Source organism: Solea solea, chromosome 21 (assembly GCF_958295425.1).
Source record: "Solea solea chromosome 21, fSolSol10.1, whole genome shotgun sequence".
NCBI classification, from domain to species: domain Eukaryota; kingdom Metazoa; phylum Chordata; class Actinopteri; order Pleuronectiformes; family Soleidae; genus Solea; species Solea solea.
In genome coordinates this window covers 8846955-8859160 of record NC_081154.1, presented here as the reverse complement: position 1 = coordinate 8859160, position 12206 = coordinate 8846955, and the positions used below count along the sequence as shown (strand labels likewise).

Sequence of the window (12206 nt, the reverse complement as noted above, 5' to 3'; positions counted from 1 at the left end):
TATTTGAAGAGCTACTTAAGTCATTTCAGGAGGGGGAAAGAGGGACAACACAAAGATACTAGGCGTCATTTCCCAGCAGCAAAATGGTAGGAAAAAATAAAAAATGTAACTGATTAGCTTAAGACTGAGTTAATAGACTCAGCAGCATTATTTCAGAACTTCATACTTGGAAAAGAAAGCCACTATTGGCAAATCGATAAATGGTGAACAATGAAAAGGCATTGGATTATGACAAAAGATATTTCCAGGGAGAGATTAGGCTAACTCGGGCCACTGCGTGACAGATTGATTTAAATAGTTGCTCTTTGTGCATCCACAGAGCTTCCAACATCACTCTGATCTTCTGTATGTCAAAGTGCATGAGTGTAATGCGCTGAAAAACAGGTTGGGGGGAAAAAAAAACATGGTATTTCTGTTTGTTCACGTAGAAATTATTTTCAATAAGAGGCCTTTTGTACCAACAGGAACTGTTGACAGACAGATTATACATCACCTTATTTTTCCCACTTCACTCCTGCCATGGACACGACTGCCTCACGGGCTCTTTTTTTTTTTTTACTGTGTGTTTGCAATTAAGTACACTATAGACACATGGCGACATATAGCATGCACCCACTAAAAATGTGTGCGCTACACAATTTGTACATGTGTGTACCTGTGTGTGTGTGTGTGTGCGTGCGCTGCAGCAGCTGTGTCAGCAGTGGTCTTGCAGCACCAGGTGAGATTTATGAGGTGTTAGGAATGCTTGCCTGTAGCCCACTGAAGAGGGACTGATCACACCTCCTCACCTAACACCCTACCTGGCTCCTACCTAAATATACACAAGGGCACTAACAGACACATATCCACATACTCGCATAACTGTACATTTACACACAGCATCCTCTGTGCACACACAAATACGTGCATATAAACCCCTTAACCTTAAGAGTTTAGCCTAGTGTCTGCACCAGCCACCATTCCTGTGTTGAAAGACTCACTTCCTATCGTGATAAACACACCTTCTAAAATACCCAGCTGCCTCCTACAGTTTCCCCTCCCTGCCGATGAAAGCTCTCCACCGTCTCTGGAGAAATCCCACACGTTCTGGTCATCTTCTGACCTGTGGATATGGCGATAACGTCCAGTGGGGACCTTGGAAGTGGCTGGAATGGTCACCACCACGGGCCAGCGACACGGGGTGCGCGTTTCACAGCTTTTTCAAGCACCATGAATCATCACGCTTCTCGCTTTCCTGCATGACACTGAAGATGCTCTCATTCCCGACAGAAAGCATCGCGTTGCATTCTCTCTTGCAGCTGCTAAAGATTCTGTAGGTTAAGTTAAGTGAGCACTGGTTTTACCTTTCATAATTACAGTATTTAGCAGCTCCTGAATCTAATTTCTTTCCCACCCTGGAAATAGAGGAGGAGGTTGTCTTGCATTTCAGGACTAGAGAATTACATCCATTAAAATATCTACTGGGAAAGCGAGCCAGTGTAAATATGGCATTTTAAAAGGTACTGCATTGAAGGGGTCTTAATGCTGTAAAACAAGTGAGTCTATATTAAGACGTTCAGGGTTAGACAGCCTTCAAAGTGTTTGGTTAGTCAAGTTTAGTTTGTAAAAGTCTGTGAGGGCTTTTGCCACAGCAATAAAAATTAATTTGTGGTGTCCTTGATTCAGCGCACTCTCATTCACGTCCCAAATGACACACAAAAGCACAAAAATGAGGACTGGTAAAGACACAGGCAAAAACTGAACATCAGCCCACTCATGCATGTATGGGCCCACTGGGATTTGTTCCTATGGTCCTGATTTCCAGCCTGACTACGAACGCAATGGAAAATCTGTCAAACGGCCAAGAATTACAGCTGTCAGACCGGGAGAGAATAATAAGTACGAGAAGAATTGAGAAAATAACTCCAATAACTCAGTCAGCTGTGGCCACTGGGACCGTGAACTGTGCACAACACCCATTAAAGCACAGTGAATTTCAGAAAGCAGGTGAGCGCTGTCACACCATCAGAAGCGTATGGGGATAATGGAAAAACTGCAGTTCAAATCCATTCACTTCAAGTATTGTTCTGCATGGCGGATAGTGCAGTCAGTGCACATACATGGCAACAGACGCGGAATGAAAATGACACCTCATTTTTCAAAGGAGGAATAGGGACAGAGACATGTGGATTGATGGAGAGACACATCAGTTCTCTATTATACTGGCTTTACCAGATGTGGTGACATCAGCAGTTACAAAGGATCACTTTAATATCACCTGGGTCCAATCCCCACTCCCTGTGACTGACACCAGTCCCATTCCGTCAACAAAACAACGAGCTCTGTACCATTAAAGCCTTTCTCGCAAACATCTGTCCAAATATCTCTCGCGGTTATACTCCATCTCACTCCGTCCGAGCTGCTGTGCATTATCTACCTCTGCTGTGTCCCTAATGCTGCAGGGACTTAAAGCAGGATTAAACCTCAATTATGTACTTCCCCAGTCTCTCCAGCTGTGCATAGTGAGGAGAGGAGAGGAGAGGAGAGGAGAGGAGAGAAGAGGAGAGGAGAGGAGAGGAGAGGCTGAGAAACAAAATCTTGATTGAGAATCTTGAGTTGTTTTCTTTGAGGTCAAGTTTGACATATGGCTTCTCCATTTCAATTTCCTGTGTTCCTAGCTATAAGGTTGACTTATATGCGGAGCACACTGCACTAGAATAAGCAACTACGCCACAAATGTGTTGTCATAGCTCTACTCCACAAGGCTTACACCTGCGTCTTACCTTCAGTGGGTCTGACGTGGAACATACTGTAAATCTACACGTTCCCTCAGGAACTCCAATCACGTCGAGCAGTGTTCATGGAAACTTGAACGCACTAAATGCACTTTGTTATTCAGCTCCGATGTGCAGAGCCACTGAGCAGACTGAGATAAATGACAGGTAAAATAATTGTGTGTGTCTTTTTTTTTTTTAAGAGCCCCGCCATCACCTCTCCAATAAGTGACGCTGATAAAACCAAAAACCCACAATTATTATTATTATTCCTAGTGTCTGAACTCTGCCTCACAGTCCCGCTGCTTTTCCTGCTTGACCTTGTTTACACGCGGCTGCAATGAGCCTTAAGGAGGAGGGTGAAACAACAACAAAAAACAAACAAACATGAAAACATCAGCGTCACGTCCGCCAGGCGACTAATTGAGGTCACCAACGCACGCGCACTTCACACCGAGCTTAAATTTGCTGTTAACACAAACGTGTGTCACATGATATAAGGTCCTTTAATTAAGACGGTGAGCAGCTGCACTGAGATCAACACTGATGCCAGATAGTTTAGCAAATACACAGAAGTTAAACATAGCAAAATGTAATGTAAGACACTAATTACTAATTCATATTAGTAGCTTGATGAGCGTGCTGGACACACGTGACGGATCATGCGGCACAATGAGGGAATGAAGACAGAGATAAAGGTAATGAATCATTATACAAACAGCAACTAGTCACTGAGGCTGTGCTACGTACGCACACATAATAAACATAATGTACTAAGCACATGGGCAGACGGGCAGAACATTACCTACCAGTCACATTGAATGTGCTTGTTTGAGGTTAATGATTTCCCCAGGCCTCCTGTGTTGTGTGGTAGGCCCCGTCTCCACCCTGGAAGAAATAAAAAGGGAGATTGTTAGGGTGGGTGAGCAGCTGAGACGGGGGGGGGGGGGTGGGAGAAGGAAAGAAAAGGGAGGGAAATAGCATATAGAAAACAAACAGGGCCATACAGTACAAAGGGCAGCAAGGACACCCACCCATCCTCCCACTGTAAATCCCCTCTGCCCTCCGTCCTCGTGCTGCTTTTCTTCCTCTCCGTTTCTTTGTCTGTCTCCTCTGTTGACTTTCTTCATCCTGAACTTTCCTCTCCTCCCCTCCCTCTCTTTTCGGATACTTACTTTGAAGACCTAGTTTTGTTCACGCCATACTTCACCGGTCATTATTTGTCTTTGCGTTTTACATGTTACCTTATCTTGTTCTAATCTTCATTCTCCTCACTTTCCGTGTTTTGTGTTTTTCTTCTCGCTCCAGGCCCCGCCTCCGTCCCCTGTCCATGAAAATATAGCTCTGTCCTCAGGAGCCTCGGCTTGTTTACCTCCCAGACACACATGAAAGCCAAACATTTATCTGTGGTCCTCTGTCATGGCCATGCAAACATAGGTACAGAAACTCCCTCTAACGGCAAGCAATACTGGTTCTAATGTTAACACTGAAACTAGAAAATTCAGCAGACTGATATCGCAAACACCTTATAGACTTCTACTGCCACTGGAGTCTGACTTTGATGTTTACTAACCCATGACAGGTGTGTTAAAGACAGTGCATTACTTGTCATCCTGTTTTCCTAGTTGCTATGAACGGGTTGTTGCTTTATCCTTTACTTTCAGATCGTCGAGAAATAAATAAAAGACACTGCAAAACCGAAATGTCATCTTTTTGTAAGTTTGTACGTTTCTACAGATTTGTCCTTTATGCTCTCTATGGAATGTGACCCTGCTACAATTCCTTATGTTCTGCCAGTCATAAGAATTCTACACAGACAATACTGCCCACATGCATCAGTGGGCACGCTGGCCACAACAGACAGCTGCTTGGCACACAACAACAAACACAAGTGGGATGGGGAGAGGCTAACAGAGAAACAGATGATGACAGGGAGGACGGAGAATTAATGAGAGCATATCCACAAACGAAAATCTATGTGAGTGAGACAGAGAGAGAGAGAGAGAGAGAGAGAGAGAGAGAGAGAGAGAGAGAGAGAGAGAGAGAGAGAGAGAGAGAGAGAGAGAAAGACAAGCCAAACTGTAAAGGTTTTTTTAAATGGCAGGAGAGGGAGGAAGCTCTTTACGTCTGCACAGTTCCACCAGGCCGTGGTGTACATTTTCTATATGTGGCAGTATGAAAGGAAATAAGGGGAGTACCTTGGACCGATATGTGTGCTCAAGTGCTTGGCTCATATTTGAATACACAACATTATCATCTATGTGTGAACAAAAGGCTTCAATGTGCACTGTGTGGTGCGCTGATGAATAAATGATTAAGAAAAAACACATCAAAAATGCAAAATGTTATTAGAATTTGTACCACTTTAATGCCATTGCTTTTTTATTTCTCTAAATTGCCCACATATGCAAAAACAGAACGTCCTTGCCGTCTTTGAATAAGATAGATTCAGCTAGATTAGCTTTGGGACAATTTATGAGCGTGTTCTGGAGCATCCAACTGATCAAATACCATCTGAAGTATGTGGAAGTAGATTTTTCCAACTATTCCAATTACCTATTGTTTAGTTTACTGCTTTTTCACATGTAAGGATTGAAATGACAGAAAATGGACCACAACATGTCGTGTGCTACAGTAATTGCGTGATTTAAAATGACAATACTGCATATTGAAATAAAGGATGTTGTTTGTCTATGCATGGAAAGTAAACACAAGGATGGTTTACCCATATCATGCCTGGCACGTGAGGGGGGAAATCCCCTCTGCCTGAAAAATAAAGAATCAATTTGCTGTGGACGGTAGGATGGGTGGGTAAGAGGAATAGACAAAGAACGAGACTAATTCCTCTGTTAGATGAGGCCAAATGCCATGCACTGTTTACACAAAGGAAATCTGGGGATTTGCAATGAGGCAGTTAAATGGATTGGGCCTGTGCCACGTACGACTGAAACAAAAAGTGTTGAAGAATATTCAGAAATTGCCCAAAAATTAACTGAAAACAACATGTTAAGATGGAAGGTCAACTATTTAGCCCCTGCACTGACGGTATGTGATGGCGGCCAACTCGCATCCATCCTCCTACACTAGAATCAGAGGGTTGAAACAGAAACAAAGAGTGGGGGCGCTCATGGCCGAGCAGCATGGCTTTGGGTAGAGTGCTTCAGTGTCATTGGAAGAAGACGCGCTTCAAAGCAAAGTCCCCTCGTTTCGCTAACTCCTCCGAGCAATGCTATCACTGCTGCCAGAAGGGCCTTTTCACCATGCTGCCACCATGAATAGCCCCCTTTGTCTAAGTGAAATTCCACTGGCAAGTCTTGAATTGGCTGGAGGGCTCTTCCTCTGCAGGCCTGTGTGGGCACAAAGAGAGGTAGTGCAAACAATAAGGAAGCTCAGTGGAGAAGCAGCCATGGTGCCCTCCTGCTGGGACTAAAACTAACTAATAATATAATTTGAGTGTTCCTACTGTAGCTGAGGGGAGGAAAAAAAAGGTGTGCAAGTAAACATAATTCCTTAACACCCGTGGCTAAGCTGCTGAGCGGGAGACAGAAGACAGGGCTACTGGGGAGGACATGAGGACAGTTGGTCTAACAGAAGAGGACACAAGGAATAGGGCAAGAAGGAGGCAGATGATCCGATGTGGCGACCCCTAATGGGAGAAGCCACATGCGGTGTTGGATTTAAAGGCACAAATCTGACAGGCTAGTTAACCAGCACTGTTCTGTCAAAAATTAATATGAATCCTTGTCTTTAGCTGTGTGGCTGAAACTTAAAGACCACAGCAACCATTCTGCCTCTACAGTTGCAGATAAGCTGCATTTCTAATTAATGTTCATTCATTAATGTGGCATTAAAGAGATACTTCACCAATTGTAAAGGTGGCAATTAGCATAGTCTGGCTCTGGATGAACAATAAATGCCTGATGATATTTTCTTGAATTAAACATGTTGGTTCAAGTGTTGGTTTAAGTGCTTTACAAGAAAATGTGTGTTTTAAGTGTTATTAGGGTAGCACATATCTCCTTGAGCATTTCATAACAAAAACGCTATTTGAATATTGAGAAATATTGGAGAAACTCCGCTCCAAGCAAACAAACAACAAACTCCAGGGTACGAGCGCTAGAAAGAACAATACACATGGTGTTGACCTTGGAGGAGCAGCTACAAGATGCATCAAAGGAACCTTCTAAATGTAATCCCTTCTGCAAACAAATTCAGTCCACTTACTAAATGCTTGTGGCTGCCGCCACCATGACGTATCGCATTAACTGATCCTATTGAACAATGGAGCATCCCTAATATACACAGTAAAAATAGACTTCTTTACAGAAACATTGCTGATGTGGTTGGTTAGAATTAGAAAAAAACAAATGCCACAGACACAAAGTGATTCACATAAAAATAGACAAATACAATTTAAATCAAATTATAATCAAATTATGTTAATATACTTATTGTAAATGTTACGTGACAGCATGGCTGTGTTAATTTGGTCTCAACCAGAATTGCAATGGTGTGCTACCTGATTATCACATGACGCCAGTACTTCAAACAAGTTTAGGCGGTGCAGAGGCAACAAAAATACAAAAAAAAAAACCAAGACGTACATGGGTAACTTCCTATTTCCTGTCAACAAAGCAAACTCGGTAAACTATGCAAGGTTGTACGTGAGGTGGCGCACGCTAATGCATGCAGAAAGTGGGTCGTTAGCGATTTGGCACAGCAAATGGAAGTCCGACTCAAAAATGTTCCACATTGAAAAGACAGTGATGATTTAGCGAGACAAGGGAAGACTGATCAATTATTTATCTAATAAAATATGCAGTATATTGAATGGCTGTGGTAATGTTTTTTGGAGCACTTAAGACATGTTTTTTTTTTTTACCCTTCAAATGCCAGTTCTGGTAAGAGGTTAAATAAAGGGACATAGAGGCTCTACATATGTCAAAATAATCATACCAGCCTAGAAATGTTCCAGTAAAACCAAAGGGGGAGGAAGCTTTGATAAGATACGTAAAAAATAAAAAAAGAGTCTTGTGCACACATGACTGATTGATGCCTATTTGACCCCCCAACTCCCAAATTCCCCCACCATATCTTTACATATTAGGGACAGTAAAATCTGCTTTGTAAACAGAGTTTATGTTCTTATAGAAGCAAGTTATTAACTGTTAATCCTCTCCCTCTAAAGCAAACATTTGTCTGGAAATTATCAATGTTGTCTTATCGGATTACTCTGATTGTGATATTAACCTTCCGTCTTTCTTCTCACCCGGCCTGAAATGATTGCCTTGTATCGTCCTGCATGTGCTTCCTAATGAATTCCAAAGGGACTCTACCTTCAGTGAGATTCCTCCAGATATAACACCCACAGTGGCCTGCATAGAGCAAAGTTTTAAAAGAAAAGTCTTCCCACTTCATAGGACATTCAACTGAAAACATCTTGAGGGTAAATTCTGTCCATGGGCCCCAAGTTCACCACTACACCCCCTCTCTGGTGGCAAATGTAAGGCTTTGAACTGCTGGCTGGGAAGGGTGTGGGGAATTCATTGGGCTGTCAAGACTATGAGTGATGTTGGGTGGAAAAGATCAGATCTTGCCTTTCTGTTCTGCCTCGAGGGAGACGATCTTCTGACGATTCCAACCAACCCACACAAGGCTAAACATGGCAATTATTAAAGACTCCTAGCTTTGAGGTGCTGAATGTCATTTTAAATGTCATTAAATTACAGCACTTATCTCTGCTGGAGAAAAAAAAAAAAAAAAAAGAGAACATCATAAAGGGTGACGCATTTTTAGACACATCAGATGTGTCCAGAAAATATTTTGTGGTGTTAAAAAGCTGAAGGTTGTAAGTCTAAGTATAAACTGAATTCCACTGGTCAACTAGTTATCTAAATTAGAAAGAGGGAGCGCATCATTTCAGCAGAATTGCTTGCCAAGAGCCCACTAGTCTACTTTGCATCATGGAATTTCTTGTGGCTTGATATAAAGGGCTCTGCCAAACCACTTATCCTTACTAACACGTATACCTCTAATCCCACTCATCACCTCACCATCATCACACAGTCTCTTTCTCCTGTGGCGCTTATCAATGTGGGAGTAAATTAGATCTAACATCTGCGGCTGTGGCTTTTTGGAGAGGACAAAGCCCCAAACACTCAACAAGCCAGCAACATAGGAGAATTACTAAGAAAGTTATTAACAATTATAAGAGACTCGGAGAGCCTAAGCTGAGTCAGATTGGACAAAAGACTGCCACATTTGCTGATGTTCCATTAGGGAAACAATTACTTGATTAATCGATTATTAATTGATTACTAAATGAATCGTCAACTATTTTTGACAATTGATTAATTGATTAAGAGTGTTTTTAAGGAATTAAAGCAAGTTTTCTGATTTTTCAGCTTCTGAAATGTGAATGTTTTCTGGTTTCTTTGCAATAGCTCACACCTTATTTTTATCACGTAACAAACCCAACACAATAAAATTGCTCCACCAATCATCTCTATTTTCTTTGATACCATTCATTTTGGGCTGCCCAAACATATTCAAACCCATGTATAGCGGGTAATTCAGTACGTAAACATGCCACATCATATTACATTCATCATATAATTTCAAATAATTAATGAACCCCTTCATCTGACTAATAGCATAGGGAATATATTATTATAGCTCAAACTGGACCTTAGTTTCACTTAGTTGTGCCTGCAATGTGCATAATTACTGGCATCAGGACTTCAATGATGGGCTTTGCGAGACAGCAGTACACACCAAAATAAACATTTCTTCTGCAGTGGCCATCCGGCATTAATGCAAATTAGGGACAAAAATTGTTAGTTCATGGCATTTTAGCTGTTTCATGTAGTTAAAAACAAAGCATGTTATGGGGTTTGAATTCATTCTTCAACCAGCCAATGAGACACAGTCGAAAACATGAGGAACCAATTTTTAAAAGCCACACGCGGTGAGTCTCACTGTGGATTAAACCAGTTATTCACACATACATAAATGTGCATGGCAAACCCTCACACATAAACTACAGTAAATGTCCACAGGCCATCTGTGTGTCGATCTATTCAAGGAAAAGGGAAGGGGGAGGGGTTGGGGCGGCACCATGTTCCTGTCAGGGGTGGTCGGTTTGTCCCTGAGAAAGACTGGATTCACTCTCGGAGTCGTCATAAAATGCAGAGCACTCTGAAGAAGATGACCAAAGAAAGATGAGAGGCAGGATAGCAATACGGAGAGATGGCGGCGATAGACGCCAAGGCTGAACGACGGAGGATGACAAGGCCTCGTTGATGAGAGGCGCCGCAGCTGCGCGGTTCAAGGGGACATAAAGTGAGCGGGAAGTGCCTGGGTCATGGCAAACGAGGATAAGACAATGCAACAGGGCTTGTCAAGATGGAAATTTATTGTCCATCAAGCCGCAGATAGCTTCCCTCCAAGTGCCCCTGACAGTGTATTTGTATGAAGTATGCGCTGTTAAAGACAGCAAAGGATGCAGAGGGTGAATGCAGAGCAAGGAAACTTATCCTCATGTATATGTGGGGATAAGACGGACAGAGACGTGTAGTTTGGGAATTTCTGGAAATACATGATACAACTAGAAAACAATAGCAATATTCATAATCAATCAGGACCATTATCATGAGTATTTGCCATTCATTATAACAATCAAAAAACAATATAAAAAACACCGACTGATTAACGTTGCGTGCCAACGTTTGATTACAAAGCTCCATATACTGCATACAGCCACTAATTCAAATGTGACTGAGTGGCTGAGAAAAAATGGTCACACAACTTATTTTCACATGCATAAAACGTGGTTGGCTAATGAACTGTGTAGGTGGAATTTAAGGACTTTCATGTGCACAATTGGCATCAGTATTTTTGGCCAGTGGACTTCTCTTGGTCTATACCTAACGTATTGTTAAGTAAATAAGTTGACCTGACCATGTACGGTGTGTGTTTTTACTCCACTCGTCCCCATTTGTGCAAATCGATTTTTCATGATTTCACACAATGAGCTCCCCTTTACAAAGTCGAGGAAGGGAAAAGGGAGAAAGAAGCTCAACAGGTGCATGACGACAGCTGTGCTCCACCAAAGCCTAAGACATGCATTAAATCACCCCGGCCGTAGAGAGCCCAGCCCAGGACAGAAGCTATCATCGTGGAGTCTAAATGCGATTAGTGTCCACTGGTAATCTAGGGCCTATTCATTCCTGCTCAGAGTAGGTGACACATTTAGTTTAGAGGATTAGGCGACCCCTCTTCACAGTGCGGGGATGGGGGGGGGGGAATCAAAGGACCACCATTAGGCGAGCAGTAAAAAAAAGGAAGCAGCCGCATAGAAGAAGAAGAAGGCATATCAAAGAAGAAGAAATGGGAGTAGGAGCCAACACTCTTCCATAATTAAAGCAGACGTTTCTTTTGTGCAGCCATGTCATTCACAAAACCCAGCACACTTAAAGGGCCACTAGCGCATGGAGATCTCCAGTTAGCGACGTCAAAACATTGTGTGAAGAGAGTTCATGAAAAAATAAGAAGATGTCTGCTGCGGCACATTCTACTGCAGGATGACGCTCAATATTTTTACCGATTGTAATTACAGGAATCTAATTATCTCTTGGAATAGTTTTGTGCAGAGCATGCAGTGATTTAAATAGACCCATAACCTCTAGAAGACAACAAAAAACTCTCCTTATAGCCATCATACGCACGTCCATAAATAAGATAATAATGGAATTGAGCTCGCAACTTTGCATCCATAAGCAAGTCAGGCTATTTTTTATGTTTTATTGCACAATAAGATACGTTAGCGAGTTAGCGGTCTAGGACATCAAATCAACAAACCATGTGACTTGCCACATGATGCCACATGTGGCTATGGGTCCATTATGTACAGCTCTGTATCCATCTCTCCACCATCTGCAACCATTTTTGCCACCCAGGCGGATATTTGTTGTGTTTGAATGAAAAGTTTCCTCTTCTCCATCGCACAGATAAATTAAGACGTGCAGACAAGTGCACATATTCACGCCCTGTATATAATGTGTCGTCTTAAGGGAATTGACAGCGAGGACGGTCGCATAACTAACTCATCAAAGCAAGAGGGAATCAAACAGACACCTCGTAAAAAATACCACGGACATTTTCTTCCGCGATAGTGAGTGTCACACCACATCTACAGATGCAAGATGAAAACATTAGTATGCCCTCAAGATGGCTATAAAATATGAGAAAAGCAGGAACCAATTATACTGATGAGCACAGACCTTGACGCGCACCGCTACGATCTACTAATCGGCAATATTTATTCATACACATCGGCAACGTGGAGCGGCTGGGATGAAAACTATAAGTGGACAGCACAATAAGAGCATGTCTGCACTCCCATCTGAAGGTCAGACATACATTGACTGGTTTTACCTTGAGGAAGAAGAGCAG

At 42.4% G+C, this 12206-nt stretch overlaps 1 long non-coding RNA gene across 1 annotated transcript in view; it reads right to left on the bottom strand.

The window, feature by feature from the left end:
• The window catches only part of LOC131448971 (uncharacterized), a 74686-nt gene that overhangs the window by 29910 nt on the left and 32570 nt on the right, over nt 1-12206 (bottom strand). Inside the window, exon 3 of the long non-coding RNA XR_009234241.1 lies at nt 3563-3641. This is a non-coding gene — a long non-coding RNA (uncharacterized LOC131448971). The remainder of the gene's footprint in view (nt 1-3562; nt 3642-12206) is intronic.